The 18,399-nt window shown below is 36.6% G+C and overlaps 1 pseudogene; it reads right to left on the bottom strand.

Moving 5' to 3' along the window:
• Positions 1-17,345: 17,345 nt before the first annotated feature.
• LOC143610965 (putative serine/threonine-protein kinase PBL22 pseudogene) lies at positions 17,346-18,101 on the bottom strand (annotated as a pseudogene).
• Positions 18,102-18,399: the final 298 nt, after the last annotated feature.

Genomic DNA, 18,399 nt, shown 5'->3' with positions numbered 1-18,399 from the left:
CAGATATGGTACTAAAACCCGGTTCTACGACCCTAAATCTATTATGTTTGGCTTATTTTATTACATGGACTAATACAATGTTATTGGGCTGAGGGGGTTTTGTGGAGGTAACCCTAACTGGGCTAGGCCCATTAGGGTATCATGATGGTGGCCATGAGGCTCTCTATATAAGGAGGTCTCCACCTCCTTGTTAGGGTGATGCTTAATAAGAGCCACCACCACCTTTTTGTGTCTGTGAACAAGAAATCCTCAGGATATCTTAGCAGTCACCTCCACACCCCCAAAAACCATTGCAGGTCTCAAGCAGCTGAAGAAGAAGAAGATCAAGACGTGGTTCGTTCATCTCGAAAATCCGTGGAAACATCGTCATGGATCAGGTCAGATTCATTTCATGCTTCGACACAAGCCATTAGAAGCAACTACCATTACCAATACAACCATCTAACCAACACCAATACACTTGTTTAAAGACCCAAACTATTATTACATATATCAAAACAAAAATAACATACTTTGTGACACCAAAGTTCTTAATTATACTAATTAGATAATAACAACATTAGGAAATCAAAAAGGTTTTACTATAATAATAATAATAATAATAATAATAATAAAAAGTTCTTAAGAAATTATTAGAAAGTCATAACCATTGGTCTATATTTTAAAACAATATATGGTAATTTTATAAGCATAAAGGGTTAAATCGGATCCACCATTTTGGTAACGTTCGATTTTTAAACCAAATCTTCTAAAATTACTCATAATCTCTATGTTATTTCACATGTTTTCTTTTGAACTTTTGTGTTCAAACTAACACAAAACTAGGTTATAGCCCGTGTTAAATATAATAAAAAATATAAATATTTATATATATATATTTATATTTATATATAATACAATACAAGTTCAATTTTCTTTATAAATTAGCCTGAAAAATATAACTAACATTCCCAAATACATTAAAAAAATGTATTTAATTAATATTATAACATGAAAACACATAAACAGCATACCAGTAAAGTTAATCATAATAAGCTTTCAAAAACTTCGTTATATACTACATTTGTTGTTTTATTCGTAAGACTACCTTGTTTATCTAATATGACTATTTTAATGTTGTCTCTAGTCTTTACTCTTGACAAAACAACATAAAGCTGGTCGTGTGTCAGAACTGGCTCTTTTAAATACAACCCAACTCTTGCTAACGACTGTCCTTGAATTTTATTTATAGTCATTGCAAACTAAGTACCAATCTATGGTTAAGCAAACCATACATCTTTATACAATTTAGAAAATCAGGAGAGTACAACGTTGGATTAAAGTCTTCGAATACACTTTCAACCTCATCTACACTGCCCGAACTTAGAATTCCATCTTTTCACCCGGGAAAAATCCTAACATATGGTCGTTAATGATGCAGGAGCATCCCCTAATTTAAATTCTTATTTTTATTATCTTTTATTATTTTCTGTTTATCTAGTTTCCATGTTTATCTTTTCTAGTCTAGTATAAATAGGATTGATTGTAAACGTTTTCATTATTTTTGGTAGTTTTATATTAAAAGAACATTGTTCTTGAACCTTTGGTTCTGTTTTATTGTCTTTGATTAATCATGAGTCTCTCGAGCCATTGATTGCTTCCGAAACTGCATCAGTTGGTATCAGAGCTTTTGGTTCTCAAATGGCTCGACGTGGTGTTGAATACTTGCTTGATCGTAGAGTCGCCGACCGAGGCAACGATCGAAGTATTTTCTATTCACGTGCTTGTGGAGAAGATCGATGTCCTACTCGCAGAGTCGCCGGCCGAGGCAACGGTGGAGTCTGTTCCGACCCATGGGATCTTATGAAGATCCAACGACTCCGACAAAGAGTCCGCGATCTTGAAGAGATCGAACGGCTCAAAAATGAGTCCGCGATCTCGAATTACAACGGGAGATGCGCAAGAAGGAAACCGAGTCGAGCACCGTCGTCTGGGACGAAGGTGGCCACGGAGAGCAGCAGCCGTTCAGCCGTCACCCACCCCGGTTCTATGAACCGATATATGAAGATGAATCTGATCACGAGCGTTTGTTGGAAGACGAACCAAGATTCGATGAAGATGGGATTGATTTTAATGAAGATGAGTGTTTATTTGTGAATTCTTCCGATGGCGATTTTAGTTATTATTCGCCACCCGTGTTTGATATCTACCAGGATGAGGAAGAACATACGGTAGCTATGGGTGGTGATATGGTGGCTACGGGTGGTCCAACCCTTTCCTTGGATGACCCAACGAACATGACACTCAACGGGTATTGGCGGAGTTCTACATGTGTGTCAACTGAAATGGTGGAATTGAATGAGAAGTATGGTGATAAATTGCCTTCCAAGATCTCTAGTGTTGAAGTTGTTGGCCATACGATGGTGATCAAGGGTTCCGTGGCTTCCATGGTAACCCCATCTTTCATGCCGGGAATAAAGATGGAATCAGATGTTGACCCAATCATTACCATATTTGATAAAGATGGTGATTTAATAAAATCTCCTAGTTTGGTGGAAGTTCAAAAAGGAATGGATTTTAAAATTGAAAAACAAATATCAGGGTCAAATGATAGCGATCAAGTTTGTGATAATGATGTATGTTTTACACACGGGCTAACTAATCCTATGGATAAGTCTAGTGACATGCATGAGAAAATAAGTGGATCAACATTTACATTCCCATGTCACATTAATACATTGTTGACTGTGAACATGAGACAGTTCAATTCACCATTCGACCCTGGTGGTGCAGGTCGCGAGCCAGGAAAGATGGCCCATGCATTTAAAATGTTTAGGTGGGTCGTGATGATACCAAATGAAAATCGAGTTGATGTTCCTTTCGATCCAGGTGGCTTTGGTTTTAAGACAAAACTCGAGGACGAGTTTTTTCGAAGATGGGGAGTATGATGTAGGAGCATCTCCTAATTTAAATTCTTATTTTTATTATCTTTTATTATTCTATGTTTATCTAGTTTCCATGTTTATCTTTTCTAGTCTAGTATAAATAGGATTGATTGTAAACCTTTTCATTAGTTTTTGATTAAGTTTTATACTAAAAGAACATTGTTTTTGAACCTTTGGTTCGGTTTTATGTATTTGATTAATCATGAGTCTCTCGTGCCATTGATTGTTTCCGGAACTGCATCAGTTAATTTCTTGAACGACCTCGTTTAAAGGAGCCAATACCGCACGTTCTTGAAAGTAATTCACCTCATTGAACCTTTCTAAAATCGATGGATAAGCAAAATTTATTAAATCAGATATTGGATCCATTGATTGTTGAATTAAAAGATCATCCTGAATTTGTATAATTGTTTCACTGTCATTAATTGGGCCACCAAGATTGCCTTCACTAATATTCAATTACCAATCTGCAAACTCTTTGATATCACGAACAGGTAATGATTGAGAACCAAGAGTGAGTCTCATGTTTTTATTAACTTTAAAACTATACATTTGTAGCATTCACAAAATCACTTCTTGTTCCATTCTATACAACTGGCAATGTGCATTAAATAAATGAAGGTGCAAGTATATATAATATAGGAGATCTTACATGAATGCTGATTACTTAATAACGTTGTTTTATTATAAACCTTTCTTGTTTTCCATCATGAAAAACATGTTGTATGAGTACAGCAGCTGCCATTTGTTTTCTCTACGACATAATGTTGTTTCTCATCAATATCATAGTACTCCAAAGCTTCTTTTGTTTAAGGTCTAAACGAGTGGGCTCTGAATGTAGCATGTGTGCGAGCACGAGCATGAGCAGTTGTCCGGACAGTTGTCGGGGCATTTATCAGATTGTACTCATCCCCATGGAATGAAGGATACTTTAATCTTGATTAGGAATGCACTATAAAAAATGGATTCTAAGTATATGTCGTATTTAAATTCCATTAAAAAGTATATTTTCAGTATACAAACATTACGTTGTATACTGAAACACACTTTAAACATGTGGGAAATAAAGGTAAAATATAATATCGAATAAAAGTAACTACATTTGAGCATGAGATAAAAGTTACATGAACTTAGAAAACATGATACACACTAATTTGGAAACATAAGCAACTTCTTTTTCTAACTATAGTAAGTTCCATAAATAAATAACTTATACACCAAGTTATTGAAGTTACTCGCTGAACTTTAGTTCTCCACCGTAACCGCCTTTGAGATCTTCCATGCCACCCTCTAATACTTTTCGTATTAACCATTCGGTGCTTCAAAAGTTCAAGTTGGTATTGCACCAAGTTTTACAAGCCATACACACTCGTTATTAGATCTTTCGAATACTCATCTTTCCAAAGAAGAAAATGGAGGGAAACAAAAGAAACAGGGGTTGAACGAACCATCAAAATTATGATTGGCGGGCTGTGCTATAACTACAGAGAACCTAGACGCTTAATTCAAAAGTGCATACCAAAGGAACAAGACGAATACGTCCTCTCAATTGATTCGCGAAGCAATCAACATGGGCATTCAAAATTAAAGTGAGGGTGGCGATTTTGCGGAGGAATACATCGTCAGTGGTGATCAACGACGATGGTCTGAAACCTAGTATGTTAATACTCATTATCGTAATCATCTTGCACGCAGTGGCGAAGCTTGGACGAGTTCGTCGGGGGGACCGAACTCAAAATGTATTTAATAATCATAAACTAGGGGGTGCGGGCTCAGATTTCCGGTCGAAAACAGGTAAATTCACACGTATATAATTTTTTGGGGCGAAAAAGAGTAAATCTACACCACTGTGTAAAAAAACAAGGGGGGGGGGGGGGGGGCTGGGCCATTCCAGGCCCTCACTAAGCTTCGTCAATGCTTGCATGCAATTTAATTAATATGATCTGAATGGTCGAAAATTATGTTTATTTGTAGAGCCGGGCAAGTGATATTGAGTATAGATGGGAAAAATACTAAGAATCTCAAGTGTATTCTATACGCCGGACTTTGAGTAGAACGTCTTGCATTTAAGAATGCATGGATTCGTAATAAAGTTTGATGGGAACAAATTAATGTCAAATTTGTCCCATGTTTATGGATAATAAGCAACCTGCGAAAGAAACAACTAATCATGACGGGATAGATCATTCAAAAGGAAAAATGGTCATTCTGGGCAATGGTAGTTATAGTACGAAGATATTAAACAAATGTATTTTATCAACTAGTGACACAAATCGGAAGCACCAAAAGTAACAAAGAATTCTAAATGTGATATAAAGTTGAAAGACCTGTTTATGGGCATATAAATCTGGAAGGTATTGGCAACTTTTTGAGTTTACGACCTATTAAATAAATACTTGTTCTTGAGTTTTTTAATCAAGTAAAGAAAAGGAAAGGAGAGGAAATGATAAGAGAGGGAAGGAAAGAGAAAGAATTTTTTTTAATTATGTGTGTTCTTGAGTTGAAAAGAAATTAGAGGAAAGGAAAGGAAAGGAAATGATAACCATGTTAAAAAATAGTTATCCTTAGTAATCATCCCATTTTTGGGAGGATAACTTATTGGGAAAATATATTAATTTAATTCTTTCTAACTCCTCCTACTCCTATCATTCCATCCTAAAAAAAACTCAAGAACACCCATTTTTTAACTATCATTAGTTTTCCTTTCTTTTTTCTCCTTTAAAAAAACTCAAAAACAGGGCACAAAAATCACGATTAAGGCGATTAGTGATTCAGGCGTTTTAAGCTAAAAAGAAAAAAACAAATACGAAGTCAGAGCACTAATGTGGAATTTAATTATACATTTATACTCATCGACACCATTATGTTTGTTGCATATGGGCCATGACTCATGAATCTGCACTTGTAGCCCGTGTTCTGATTTTATTAATTTTCGGGTATTTTCTACTAGTTTTTAAAATACCTGGTTTGTAATTTAAAAAATAGTTAGCGGTGTAGATTGTTGTCCACTTGCCTCTCATGGGCTAGGTTCAAATAAGAAGATTAGATTTTGTAATAAAGCTAAGAAAGAGGGCATTTTGTTCAAATATAAAACTTGTTCCAGTTATCATTTGTTCTAGTCGACACCAGCTCGGTTACCGATTTCAGATCTGAAACTTTCGATTTCACATTCGAATCGGATACGCGATGTCTCTACTATCAGTCGTCATCGACTACGTCTGTGTACGAAATATGGGGAGCTTTGTGTCGATTACGACGGAGCTTCTCCGGAATATGGGGAGCTTTGCATACCTGTTCGATTTTTGTACTTTTGCATATTGCGAGTTCCTATTTTTTCTAGGTGGGAGCTAGATCTCAAATTATGAATTTATGCTTCGTTTTCTTTTCTTTATTCCTTTTTTTACATAATACTTGTTATGTACATAAAGATGCTTGGTACGCATTAACGCGGAGACACCGAAATGAATAGGAGTTAGGCCCGGCTTCGAGAAGGCAAAAAATATTTTGGGCCAAAAGTAAAATAAGTATTTTGTTGGCTTTAAACAATTTAACTTTTAAATAGGTATAATTGGTTATGATTTGGGTTGTATAAAAAAATTTGTATAAAAATAGACTTAAACATGTCTTAAATGAGACCAAAACCCACAACTTTTTGGTTGGTAGTCAAACCTCTTTTCCACTAAGCAAAACTAGTTATTCTGTAATTGAGTTTAAACATTAAATATACATATTGGTTTTCATAAAAATACATATAATTAAAAAAATATATATATATTTGGGCCTAACGGGGTGTCGGGCCGGGGGCTGTAGACCACCCCGCCCTCCCTAAAGGCCGGCCCTGATAGGAGTTATAAGTTAAAACCCAATTCTAGTTATAATACAATAGTGGTTAAAACTAGGGTTGTTCACGAGCCGAGCCGAGCCGAACCGATCGAATGCTTGCCCGTTGCTTGGCTCGTTTACAACCGAACCGAACCGAACCGAACCGAACCGAACGGTGAAATTCAAACCTAGCGAAAACCGAAACAAGCCAAATTCGAATCGAGCATTTTTCGATCGAACATCGAACGATTTCGAGCATTATTTATTTCTTTTCACTTTAAAACTTTCAATAAGAAACAAATTTGAGGGTTGTAAATAATATATTGAGTAAATGTCATTTTCGTCCTTGTGGCTTGACAAATAATGCGAATTTAGTCCAAAAAGTTTATTCTTTGCATATAGACCCTCCGCGTTTCCCAATTCTTGCCAATTACATCCAAATCACTAACCCCGTTAAATTTAATCGTTAAGTTGGGGGTGGACATGTCTTTTCACTCTTTCTTTATTATATTTATTATAGTACTTATTTCAGTGAATTGCGGTTTTCGTCCCTGTGGTTTGTCTAAATTTACGGTTTTAGTTCAATAATTTCAAGTTTGCAGTTTTCGTCCTAGTAGTTTCATTTTACTTGCAATTAAACCCGAATTTATCAACCTCATTAAGTTTGTTCGTTAATCCATCCGCGTGCCCTTCACATGATGACCAATTATGTTGTTTTTCTCTCAAAATAAACCACAGTCCTAATTCGCAAGCCCCCTCATGTGAGGGGCTGGGTGTATTTGTAAAAAAAGAAAAAAAGCACAAAATTACCCCTCACGTGAAGAGCACACTAATAGGTTTAACGACCAGTCTTAACGAGATTAGTGAATTCGGGTTTAATTGCAAATGTAATAAAATCATAGAGACAAAAATTGCAAATTTGAAACTTCTGGACTCAAGTCGCATATTTGGACAAACCATAGAGACGAAAATCGCAGTTCACTGATAAATATTATAATAAAGAAAGAGTGAAAAGACATTTATACCCCTGGCTTAACTATTAAATATAACGAGGTTAGTGATTTGGATGTAATTGGCAAGATGGGAAACATGGAGGGTCCATATGCAAATAATAAACTTTTTGGACTAAATTCGCATTATTTGCCAAACCACAAAGACGAAAATGACACTTTAATGAACTCTAATATATATTATAAATAAATTAATAGTTTTTTAGACAAACGTGTAATAGATTGTAAATTTTTGTTATAAATCAGTTTGAAGTGAGATATAATGATCATGTAATCAAAACTTCTAGTATTGTAAAAACTTGAAGCGAATAATTAAAAATATAAAATTGATGTAATATGAAAATTTTAAGGGGTAAAAATAATTGTAAGCTTATATTTATGTGTTTTATCTATATATTTATATATTTGTTCATATATAATTATATATAAAATGAATTAAAAATATTCGAGTCGAACCGAACCGAGCAGACCTTTGCTCGTTGCTTGGCTCGTTTGCAAATCGAACCGAGCAGAGTGGCTCGTTTCAATCGAGTGAAAAAAAGAGCGAGCATTTTCCGAGCAATTTCTGAGCGAGCGGCGAGCGAGTTCGAGCGACGAATGATTTAGCCGACCCTAGTTAAAAAATGAAAACCCAAAAATACAGTTGCCTTTTCTTATCTAAAAAGAAAACACTACCGAAACATATTTCGCTAATACACAATTTATATTTTTTCACATAAAAACACAATTTTAGTAATGAAAAAACACTTTTTTTGTTAAAACACAATGATTAAAAAAAAATACTATGTTAAACACAATTTATAAACACAATGATCATGACCAATAACACATTGTGTTAAAAAAAACACACTATTTTCATTTAAGTATTTTATAACAAGGATTGAGTTCAAATAAAAAGTTTTATTTTTCTTAGAAAATAGGGCATTTTGGTCCTCTATTTTAATCTCAAAAACCCACTTAACTTAATCTCAAAAACTCACTTACATCTTCACTCATCTTCCACAACCACGACCACTCCACCGCCGCCACCTCGCCCTAAAGTTGCCGGAAAATTCCGCTGGAAATTTCACCAGAAAAGTCGCCGGACATTTTTGCCGGAAAGTCGTCAGAATTTTTGCCAGAAAAGTCATCGGAAGTTTTTGGTCGGAAAGTAATCGGGAATTTTGTTGAAAACTTTCGCCGGAATATAGTTTCCAAAAAAAAAGAACAATGGAAAACACTATGAAAATACACAATGTAAAAAACACGTACAATGAAAAACACAATTTTGTAAAATACAATTATTGTAAAACACAATTTGTAAAAAAACCTACAAATTCATTTTTATTTTTCTATATAATAAACACCGGTATTATGGTGATTTTTGAAAATGTCGTATAAATATGAATGTTTTAAAATGATTGAGAAATTGACATATTTTTTTGCGTGTGGGAGAGAAAATCAACAAATGTGTTATCCGTATTATGTTATTCCCCTTATGTGACACTTGACTTCAACCATAACCTAATCTCAACCATCCATGTTGAAAATAAATAGAATAGATTATTTCTTATCGTTTCTACAAAAACCATACTTCTTATTATAGCCTAATCTTTTATAATAATATAGTTCTTATATTAAAGATAAACAAACTCTCGTTATTATGATGATTGTTTTCTAATGTATAAATAGGTTATGAGCGTTTTAAATTGATGGGGAAAATTAACATGTGACTCGCATGTGAAGATAAAAAGTTAAAAATTGTGTTATTCCCTTTATGTCATTCTCCTTATTTTACAGATTTCTTTCCCAAACTAATCTCAACCATCCTTGTCAAAAATCAATGCACTGGATTATTTCTTAACATTATTACAAAAATCAAACTTCCTATTATAATCTAACCATGCCTTTCATTAATATGTGATGATGATCAAGTAAACTTTGAAAATCCATATTTAGCCACACATTAAGATGTATCATATGCGATTTATGTTTTGCTTTGCAGGTGTGTTCATTTAACTATGGGTGTTTTCTACTAGTTTTTAAAAGGCTTAGGTGCTGTTTGTTTTTTAAAAGGTAAAATGTCTGCTGTCTGCAGACCACATCTGTAGACATCTGTAGCAGAAGAGATAGACCAAACCTCTACAGTCTGCAAGAAAAAGACTGTTTGTTTTATAACGTCTGCAGACTGCTAAAATATAACACGAATTTCTAAACCATACTAAACCTAAAGATTAATCAACAGTAAAACCAAAACCTAAATTAACACATCTTTATTTGAGATGTGACTTCTCACTAATTAATTTGATAATATTAGTACAGTTTTATATATGTATTTGACTTTTTTATTAATCGAGAATTGAGCTTAGTTTTAAACTTTTAAATACTGTTTCTTCTTCTTCTTCTTCATTTGTTCTTTATTCTCACAAAAAGCTGCCATCGACCGCTCCATAACGCCATGGAAGCCGCCGGAAAAATTCTGATCATTTTCTCTTCACATCAGCAGCTGGTGATTATGAGGGGTCACACATAAAAGAATACTGCTACTTAGGAGGTATATATTAAAAAAAAGTAATGAAAATCCGGTAGCTGGAGAGTCGCCGGAGAGTCAACGGATCCTCCTGACTCCCCTGTAGTTCCGCCTTTGTTTGAAAGGGCTTGGATCCGCATATGGCGGTGGTCACAGTTGGGAGTGGGATGCGGCAGCCGAAGGTGGAGTGGGGTGCGACGGCCGGAGGTGGGGAAAGGGGGGTGACGGGAAGAAGGTTGGAGAGAAGGAGGCTAGGGTTTGGAGGTGAAAGATGTGGAGATAATATTGTGACCTGATGTTGGTGAAGATGTGTAGAAAAGGTGAGAAGTGAATGGTTCATATCTGCTTGAGGACAAAGGCGCTCAAAATTTTTTTAATGAATTGTCTTCCAGAAAACAAACAGTCTGCAAACCTCAATGTATGCGCGTGGTCTGTGCGGCGCAGACAAAAGAGGCCAGAAAGCTCTTTTGTGAAAAAACACCACCACCTTAGGATCCTCCCACACAACCTATGATCCTCACACACCATTTTTTCCCTATACGGCTCTTATAGGGCTATACGGTCGTATAGCACCTGAATCATGTCAGTTTACGTCAGATGTTGTCGGCCATCATTTATAGTGCCTCGTATAGGCCTATACGGCCGTATAGACATTTTTTTGAATGTTTTTTAATATATTATCTGACTTGCATTATATTTTTTTAGCAATTTTAAACATTCTTCTTTTTGACCCTTTCATGTGCTGTATAGCACCACCGAAAATCTGTCTATACAGGTTGTATTTCAATATACGGCTCGTATAGTCGTTTCCCGGAAGCAATTAATAGTGGTCAAAAGGCAACCTGAATTTTTCTGCAAATGTTTTCTATACGGTCGTATAGTCCTATATGACCGTATAGGTTTTATGGTTTGTCAGGGAGCAATACGAGCCATTTAATGCCTATACGACTCGTATAGGTATATACGGTCGTATAGGCTGTAAAAGCTGTTTTTTTGTCCCCTTGTCAGTCATTCGTACCCTATAAGGCCGTATAGGCCTATACGAGCCGTATAGACATGTGGGGGTGGTCTATGAGGATCACATCTCTTTTAAAATACTTGGTTTTGTAATTCTGGTTAAATCCATATTTAGCCATGCATTAATTCTGGGTGTTTTCTACTAGTTTTAAAATACTCAGTTTTGTAATTTAAAAAGGATTAGTGGCGTAGCTTGTTGACCACTTGCCTTTCATATGTAATGATGATGATGATGTTCAAAGTATAATGTGAAAATCCATATTCGGCCACACATAAACGTATCAAATCAGTTTATGTTTTGCTTTGTCTAGCTTGTCCGAGTAAGAGTATACTAGCTCTTTATTCAACTTTGTTTCCATTAGCAACTAGCAAGCTATTGATGGCAATACTATTAATAGGATAATCAACCGAATTACTTTTCACATATTACAATCATACATTTATACAAGATGTAATCCCATAATTTGGGGAATGAATATACACAATAAAGGAAACTAATAACTATGAAATATTATCTAAAAATAATGATTTGACTTGTTATTCAAACTTCTGAGCGGGAACTTATTGTATTGTTAATATTTCCCCGCAAGATGGACAATCGAGAGACTAGTCCAATCTTGGATAGAAGATATTGGAACCGTGGTTTTAGCAATGGCTTAGTAAGAGCATCAGCAAGTTGTTCATCACTAGATATGTGAGTGACTCGTATCGTCTTTTGTTGAACCTTTTCTCGTACAAAGTGAAAATCAAGAGCAAGGTGCTTCATGCGTGAATGAAATACCGGGTTAGCCGAATAGTCTGTGACACTCAAATTATCACAGTATATGGTCGGTGTAACTATGGACTTGTAGCCAAGTTCTGATAATAAAGATATTAGCCATTGTATTTATGTTGTGGTGGATGCAACAGCCCGAAATTCTGCTTCGGTTGAGGACCTTGCCAAGGTTGGTTGGCGTTTTGAGCTCCAAGAAACCGGATTGGAACCTAAATAAAAAATATAGCCAGTGGTACTTCGGTAGGTAGACCTGTCACTTGCCATGTCAGCATCAGCAAAGGCATGAAGATGTAGAGGAGAATTGTTTTTAAACATTAGATCATGATAAATAGTACCGTGAAGGTACCGAAGCAAACACTTGAGGGCGGCCCAGTGGATGTTGGTGGGAGAATGCATAAATTGAGAAAGCTTGTTGACCGTAAATGCCACGTGGGGTCTAGTGAGGGATAGGTATTGGAGAGCTCCAACAAAGGCACGATATTGGGTGGGCGATGGAAGAGGTGATCCATCGGTGGGGGAAAGATGGTCCAAGAACGACATTGGGGTGGTAGCCGGCTTACAATCACTCATGTTAGCTCGATTCAACAAATCAAGGATGTATTTAGTTTGGGATAGAAAATACCGTTTTTGTGGGCAAGGACTTCAACACCTATAAAGTATAAGAGAGTTCCAAGGTCTTTTAGAGTAAAACGAGCAGCAAAGGAATTGATGAAACAATTGATAAAAGAGGTGTTCGGGCTGGTGACAGTTATGTCATCAACATAGACAAGAAGATAGATAAGAGATTTAGTATGGTGATTAATAAAAGAGAAGGATCATAAATAGTTGGTTAAAAGTCAACCGAAAGAAGATATGATTTTAGTTCATCATACCATGCGCGAGATGCTTGACGAAGGCCATATATAGCCCTGTTTAATTTACAAACATGATGAGGAAAAGAGGGATCAGCAAAACCAGGTGGTTGAGACATGAAAACATCTTCGGTTAATGTGCCTTGAAGGAAAGCGTTATTGATGTCAAGTTGACGGAGACACCAATTTTGGGAAATGGATAGAGAAAGAATGAGACGAAGGGTTGCGGGTTTAATAACCGGGCTAAAGGTCTCAAGATAATCGAGACCGGGACGTTGGTGAAAGACTTTTGCTACTAAACGAACCTTTAGACGGTCAACTTCACCACTGGGTTTGAATTTGGTTCGAAAAACCCATTTGCAACCAACAAGGTTGGGTGCAGATTCTGGTGGAACAAGAGACCAAGTGCCATTACGTTGTAGGGCGTCAAACTCATCTTGCATAGCCTTGCGCCAAAGCGGGATTTTGAGGGCTTGAGTAACTGTTGTAGGTTCAATAGGGTGAGAAGAAGATGCATTATAAAGAAGAAAAATTTTCGTGTGATATTTAGGGTTCGGTTTGCGAATGCGAGTGTGGGTAGGGGAGACGAGATGTTCAATGGGTGTGTTAGGATCAGATGATGAGTGGGACTCGGCTGGACTGGTGAGGTTTGGATTTTTGGGCAGGTTGACTTATTTTTCCAGAAGGAGTGTTAGTTGGTGAATTTTGTAGGTTTAAGCCATAAGAATTGTTGTTTGGTGAATTGGGATTTAATAGGTTGACCCCTGATTGGTTTGTTGTGGTGGGGGTGGAGCCCTCAATATGGGAATCAGTTTGTGGATCAATATGGGTGTTTAAAGGTGTAAGAGAAGTTTGGTTTTGTGGGGAATGTATAGAAGGTGTGTGAGATGGTGTAATTGGATGCATGTGAACAGAGAGTGGAAGCCATTCGTACGGATTAGGTGGTGGAGGAGTTGAGGATTGAGATAGAACTTCATAAGGAAAATGAGTTTCCACAAAGTGAACATGGCGAGAAGTATAAATTTTATTTGTTTGAGGATCTAGGAGATAGTAAGCACTTTGGGTCGATGAATATCCAACAAAGATACATGGTTTAGATTTAGGTTGAAGTTTGTTGGAGGAATATGGACGGAGCCAAGGGTAGGAAAGGCAACCGAAACTACGAAGTTTATCATAGTTTGGTAATTTATGAAATAAGCGAAAATAAAGAGAATAATTTTTGAGAGTTGAGGTAGGGAGACGATTTATTAGGTATGTGGCGGTAGTGACCGCAAAAGGCCAAAATTTGAGAGGCACTTTGGCATGGGATAAAAGAGTGAGGCTCGTTTCGACTATGTGACGATGTCGTCGTTCGGCAGAGCCATTATGTTCAGGAGTGTGTGGAGGAGAGGTAAGATGAGAGATGCCACAAGATGCAAGATGAGAAGCAAGTTTGATGTATTCACCTTCATTATCAGAAAATAATTGTTTTATTTTACATTGAAAATAATTTTTGACAAGACATTGGAAGCTAATGAATACATTAAGCGAATCATATTTTTTTTAAATAGGATAAATCCAAGTGTATTTGGTGTAGTGATCAACAAAGATAATATAATATTGTAACCATCATAAGAAATAACGGGAGAAGACCACACATCCGAAAATAAAATTTGTAATGGTGCATTGGAAATAATTGATGAAATATGAAACGAGAGTTTATGACTTTTGTTAATGCAACAAGAATTACACGAGTCATCAAAATAAGAAATAGATGAAATAATTGAAGATAGACGTTGTTTGAGAGTGCGGGTGTCCATGCCGGCGATGCCACAAAGAAGACTTATTTTCTTAACATAAAAAACGTGAGGTGGTGATTTCGGGCGGAGCTCGTATATCCAATGTTTAGCTTTTCCTTGGAGGAGAGGAAGTTGGGAGTGGCAATCCTTGATGACAAAATCAAGAGAAAAAAAATTGGATTAGTATATTGTTGTCAAGACATAAATGAGAAATGGATATGATGTTGCGAGATATAGATGTAACACATAAGACATTATGTAAAACTAACGAAACGGTATCAAAATGAAGTGTTAAAGAGCCAACATGAGTAATATTAAGAGACGAACCATCACCAATGGCGAGTTCTTGGGTACCATCATATGGAGCATGGAGCGACAAAGCATTGAGATCATTTGTAATGTGATGAGAAGCACCACTATCACAAAGCCATGGACAATTGTCATTTGTATTGATGCTTGGAACTTGCATCAAATGTGCCTGCGGGGATGTGTGATGTGGCCCTTTTGGTAAAGAAGGTAGCCCAATTTGTGGATACATCTTCTTGAAGGCAAAGCATGATGTAAGGGAATGACCTTTAGTGAAGCAAAGTTGGCATTTTCCCAAGAATGGGCGATTGTTAGTGGTGGATCGGGGGGAGGCCAAAGGTGTTTGAGGAGTAGGCAGGAGATCGGCATTTGGAGATGGTTGGCGATTTTTCCAATGTTTATGTGTGGGGCGAGTATTTGCAACAAAGGTGGTGGTGGGTTGGTGAAGGTTGGAGGTGGGAGATGATTGTTGGGCATGTGCTAATTCATGGTTAATAAGCTTCTCGTGAAGTTCATGAAAGGAAATAAGGGTGTCTCTAGCATGAACGGAATCGATAACAGATTTGTAGGCGATGGGGTCAAGGCCGTGTAAGACAACATCGGTTATATCTTCGGGGTTGGGTGGTTTTCCGAGAGCAGATAGTTCATCTACAGTGACCTTTACGGATTGCATAAAATCAGAGACGGTTTGGTTCGGGCCCTTTGAAGTTTGTTTGAGATGGTATTTGAGTTGTTTGATATGGCCACGAGAGGTGGAGGCATATGTATCGGAAAGAATTTTCCATGCGTCGAGGAAGGTTTTGGCATTGGTAATAAGCGAGACAATACTCGGAGATAAACTCCCGACTAGAGCACCGAACAAGAGGCGATCTTGTCTAAACCATACTTGATAGTCAGGATTGGGAGTCGGTTGTCCGCCTTTGTCGGTGGATGGTTGCGGGGCAGTGAGACTACCATCGATGTATTTAAATAAATCCAACCCATGTAAAAAGGCTTCAACCTGAGTTTTCCAACTCAGGTAGTTTGTTTCAGTAAGCTTCAAGGATGGTGGGAATGAAACAAGAGTAAGAGATGATGGGTTGGTAAGAGGTATTGCACAAATTTGAGATGACTGTACTGAACCTTCAGTAGCCATTGTTATGGTGAAAGAAGATGGTTAAGCAATGCCGGAGATGAAAAGGATGACATGGGCGGCGACGACGGTATTGTGGTAGTGGAATATTAGGGTTATTTTTGTTTCTTGGCTGATACTATATTAAAAGGATAATCAACCGAATTACTTTTCACATATTACAGTCATACATTTATACAAGATGTAATCCCATAATTTAGGGAATGAATATACACAATAAAAGGAAACTAATAACTATGAAATATTATCTAAAAATTATGATTTGACTTGTTATTCAAACTTATAAGTGAGAACTTATTGTATGGTTAATAAATACCAAGTTCTTCATATCTTGTATATTGCATGTCAATGCATATAAAATTCTCACCTACGATAATACAAATTTGAAGTAAACTTTGAGAGCGAAAAACAAAAGCGATATAGAAATTCAACAAAATATTTTACCTTAGATCGATATTAGATTTCAAATGTTACAAGCCATGCATTAATAAAATAATATACAGATAAAAAGAAAAGTTAAACAAAAGAAGTAAAAAAAGGAGGGTAATAAAGCCACCCTATTAACACTAATTGGTGTAAACGGTAACACCCATCCAAACATTATAGTTAAGAAAACAGCTTCACTAAGCTTCCTTGTGCAACTGAGATGGGGCTTTGTGATCAATGAATCATATTCCACATGCAATAACTATGCTCGACTTCGTCGTTAAACACGCTAAACCAGTCGTAAATCCTAGTGTTTTTTACTAGAGGGGATAATGCTTCAGAATTTAACCGCCACTCCTTCAGACTATTATCAGCTGCCTAAGTAGATATACCAATTGTCAGCAACTAAGGGCATGTTTGGCTAAGCTTATGGAGAGCTCCTTATGACTTATGGAGGGGTAAAAAGACAAAAATGCCCCTCCATAACTCACTATAAGTTACATATAAGTAACTTATATGTAACTTATAGTGAGTTATGGAGGGGCATTTTTGTCTTTTTACCCCTCCATAAGTTATAAGGAGCTCTCCATAAATTTAGCCAAACATGCCCTAAAAATATAAGAAACAAAGATAAAATATGATCTGTATTAACAATTATGTAAAACTTACTTGACATACGAGTGCTTTTCTAAGTTCTATAACAATCTCAGCTGCAGAAGGACGTTTAGTGTGATCTTCTTGTAGGCATTTATATGCGACCGCAACGAACTTGTCCAAAGAATCATGTGATATTTGCTATCGTAAACAATCAAGAACAATTGTATGCATCTGTCTTTCATTGTAGCATCTTTTAGCATTTTCTAATAGAAGTGGACAATGGTCATTCTCAACCAGCCTTCCACACAACACCTCAAACAACACCACCCCAAATGAGTAGACATCAGCATCATTTGTCAAGAATCCAGTTTCCATATAACCAGGATCAATATACCCACTCGTGCCACATGGCGGAATAAAAAGAGTGGCAGTAGGTAAATATGTTGAAAGACCAAAATCTGATATTTTGGCATTCCATTCCATATCTAACAAAATGTTGGAGCTCTTAATATCGCGATGTTGTGTGGCCAAACTAGGTTTGTGAAGATGCTTAAGACCACGAGCCGCTCCAATGCATATGTTAAGGCGGTTGATCCATGAGAGAGAAGATTTACTAAGATGCTTGTCGAGGCTTTTGTTAGGTTGATACTCGTAGACAAGGATACTCTCACCACCAGCCTTATAATAAAAGCCTAACAAAGAGAGAATGTTTTTATGTTTGTAGTGAGAAAGCATTGTGATCTCCTTCCAAAATTCCTCTGCGCCTTGTCCAGATTTTGGATCAAAACGCTTGATCGCAACCATAACCCGCCTACCAGAGTGGTAGAGTTCTCCCTTATAGACACTCCCGAATCCACCTTTACCGATGATATTACTTTTATCAAAGTTGTTGGTGGCCAATACGATATCTTGGAGCCGAATTCTAAGGTGTTCGAAAGAGTTTGGGAAAGCCATTTTTGTTTTGTTGATATCAAAGAATTTCAAAATGATTACAATTATTGGTGTTTAGATCAAATACAAGAGAGTACAGAAAAGATGTGTGTATCTGAATAGCATGCTTGTGAGGTATTTATAATATATGCAAAGCCCTGAGTATTCTTAGGAGACCACTCCTACGTAGTAAACATTCTTTAATATCAACATGATGATGACCCAGTAAGCGGGTCCGTACGTGCATGAAAACTTGCTGATCGAAGAGAAAGGTTTTGATATTTAATAGACACTGAACAGTGTAACTTTAAATATATGCACG

The sequence above is a fragment of the Bidens hawaiensis genome, unplaced genomic scaffold, assembly GCF_021521415.1.
Source record: "Bidens hawaiensis isolate Kalapana, Puna unplaced genomic scaffold, B.hawaiensis_p1.1 tig00028781_1, whole genome shotgun sequence".
Taxonomy (NCBI): domain Eukaryota; kingdom Viridiplantae; phylum Streptophyta; class Magnoliopsida; order Asterales; family Asteraceae; genus Bidens; species Bidens hawaiensis.
This window is presented reverse-complemented; position numbering and strand designations above follow the sequence as displayed.